Here is a 3,209-nt window from a genome sequence, read left to right as displayed (position 1 = left end):
GTGTCTTGCCCCCTTTGGCTTTTCTTGCAGAACCAAACAAAACCCTATGTTTGGGAGCACTTGTCACTAGAGCTTTCTTGCAATCCTCTTACGCTTCCCTTATTACCACAAATACTAAACAAAAACAAAAGAAAGTCTAATGACCTTTTGTCATTTGACATTGTTATTTGTTAGGACTTGTTTGGAATTGTGCATTGGTTAGAGAATAATAAGGAAAGGACTTTTGGCTGTCTCCTCGATTTCCTATCCTTCTTGAGTCGTGACAAAAACATGTGCATAAAGCTTACTCTCTTTGCTTCTAGCAATGGAAATGTTACCAACAATGTTTGTAATTTTTATACAAATAATGCATGTCAATGCAAAATTCAGTAGATATTTAAATGTATGAAATATCATTCGGATTTTAAATTTTTTGGCATAAAAACATAAAAACAGATTTAGAGTAAAGCCAAATCTTTTTGACAAATTTAAAGGCTTTTATGACAGTTCCCGTATTAAAATATATATATATATATATATATATATATATATATATATATATATATATATAATCTTAACAAAAAGAAATCAATGATATAAGTAGATAATATTGTTTAAACTTTAAAGTATAATGATCTAAAAGAAAATTGGATATGAAAATATAATAAATAAAGATCAAATGTTATAAATAAAACACAAATAATAAAAATGTAGATAGTTCACATTGTTCCTATTATAATAAAAGTGGGAAGTGGTTTTGTGCAATTTGTTTTGTTGGATTGAAATCGAGGGAAAAAGCTTGAATAGAAAAAGACAAGAGAGGACGCTCTTCCTCACAAATTCCATATTCCTCTGCAACACTAAATGACACCAATCCAAATTGTAACGACAAGAACAGGAATAGCTCTCACGCCATTTGTCTACTTTCTATCTGTTTCTTTTGAATCAAGAACAGAAACGCCTGATTCAATTGCCTTTTAGTCGATAAGACGCCAACTGCTCCCCACTTTCTCTCTCTACAAAACAACTCAGATTTCAGTTCAGACCAAATCAAATTGGGTTTTTTGTGAACTTGAAAACCCTTCAACGAATTTCTGTTTTCTACATTGCTTCAATCAGTTCTTCTTCACCATATTTCTTCTGATAGTTCAGTTCTTGTTTCTTTTTGTTTTTCCATCGGTTTGGCTCCCAGTTCAATCGTCGAACACCTGGAAGGCCCGATGTTTCAAGATGATGGGTCATCTTCTGTGACTTCCACACCAAACCAAATCTTTCCGGCAATGGCTGCTTCATGTCAATTACGAACAACACCATATCCATGGCTGAAAGAGTTTAAATCAGAGGAAAGAGGTCTGTGTTTGATTCATCTACTGCTCACATGTGCAACCCACGTAACCTCCGGGAACTTCGATCATGCTAATCTCGCCCTGGATCAAATCTCCCACCTCGCTTCTCCTGAAGGCGACACGATGCAGAGAATCGCGTCGTATTTTGCGGAAGCTCTCGCTAATCGAATCCTCAAATCATGGCCTGGACTCTACAAAGCCCTTCATTCGACCAAAATCTCCACCGGAAACGACGACATTCTCTTCAGGAAATCGTTCTTCGATTGCTTTCCGTTTTTGAAAATCGCATTTGTTATCGCAAACCAAACGATAATCGAAGCCATGGAAGGAGAGAAAATGGTTCATGTCGTCGATCTTAACGCGGTAGAACCCACCCAGTGGCGTGCACTTCTCCATGAGTTCGCCGGACGTCCAGGAGGGCCTCCGCATTTAAGAATCACCGGAATCCATCACCAGAAAAAGGTTCTAGACCATATGGCCAGCACATTAACCGAGGAAGCTGAAAAACTAGATATCCCATTTCAGTTCAATCCAATCGTGACCAAGCTCGACGATCTCGACATCGATAAACTGAAAATCAAAACCGGCGAAGCGTTAGCAATCAGCTCGATTCTTCAATTCCACTTAATGTTAACAAACTTCGATAAAACTGCAAGAAAATCACCACCCATTTCCAAGACCGAAGATTCCTTCACATCTTGTACAGTTTCTTCCACGAAATTAGACCGATTCCTCAACCGTTTATGGGGTTTATCCCCAAAAATAATGGTGGTGGCCGAACAAGAATCCGACCACAACCAATCGGATCTAATGGAGCGACTATCGGAATCGTTGTACTTTTACGCCGCCCTTTTCGACTGCTCAGAGTCCACTTTGCCAAGAACATCACCGGAAAGATTAAAAATCGAGAAAATGTTAGGGGAGGAGATCAAGAACATTATAGCGTGCGATGGGGAGGAGAGAATCAAAAGGCATGAAAAGCTCGATAAGTGGATTCAAAGGCTTAGTTTAATGGGCTTTGGGCCCGTTACATTAAGCTATTATGGGCTTTTGCTTGCTCAAAGATTGATTCATGGAAGTAGTTGTAATGGTTGTAGGATTAAAGAAAAAAATGGGTGTGTGGTCATTTGTTGGCAAGATCGGCCCATTTTCTCAGTTTCGGCTTGGAATTCGAGACGATAGATCTTTCTAGAGAGGGTAGTATTGTCATTATGTCACTATCTCAATTGTTATAGCATGTTAAGATTTGTTTAGGTGCTAACCTAGAATGGTATCAGTTTTTACTTGTACAACTCGGTCTGCCTTTTAAACATTAGATTCAACTAATGAAAAGTGACAACCTACTTGTTATAAGTCTTTGATTTGTTATAAGTCTTACATGATATTGTGGGTTCTGCTTTTAGGTAAAACAAAATTCTATGAATCTAAAAGCTACTTTAGATTGTTTAACAAAAAACTTTTTTATAATTTTGCTAATCGATTTAATTACCTTTTTAAAAAAAAAATTAACTGACGTGTTTTGCAAAAGTCATTTTATGTAATTTCAAATGTCTTAGTTTCCAGCTATTTTTGCCGAACACTCATATACAAATAAAAGTTACGACTTCCAGCTAGCAACTTTTAGCTAGTTTTGTCGAACATGTGTAACATCTCCAAATAAGGTACATGTTATCATTTCTTGAATCTTTATTAAAAATGTCACATTTGGTCTCTTATAGAAAAAGGTTTACAAAAGTAGTTGTACGTGGGGCGTACATATGAGTATGCGCAGCGTACTTATGTAGCATACATGGACACGGATGGTTAACTAATACGCGAGACATACATGTGGTACGTTGGGAGTACAACCCACACTAAATCAGTTACCAACAAGTAATTTATGTT

General features: G+C 37.0%; 1 pseudogene; it reads left to right on the top strand.

Moving 5' to 3' along the window:
- Positions 1 to 738: 738 nt before the first annotated feature.
- On the top strand, positions 739 to 2,678 carry LOC145056751 (scarecrow-like protein 3 pseudogene; annotated as a pseudogene).
- The last annotated feature ends 531 nt before the right edge of the window (positions 2,679 to 3,209 follow it).

This window comes from Lactuca serriola, chromosome 6 (assembly GCF_051521515.1).
Source record: "Lactuca serriola cultivar US96UC23 chromosome 6, Lser_US96UC23_V15, whole genome shotgun sequence".
In the NCBI taxonomy this organism is placed as follows: domain Eukaryota; kingdom Viridiplantae; phylum Streptophyta; class Magnoliopsida; order Asterales; family Asteraceae; genus Lactuca; species Lactuca serriola.
Note: the sequence above shows the minus strand (reverse complement) of the source record. Positions and strands in the feature narration are given on the sequence as shown.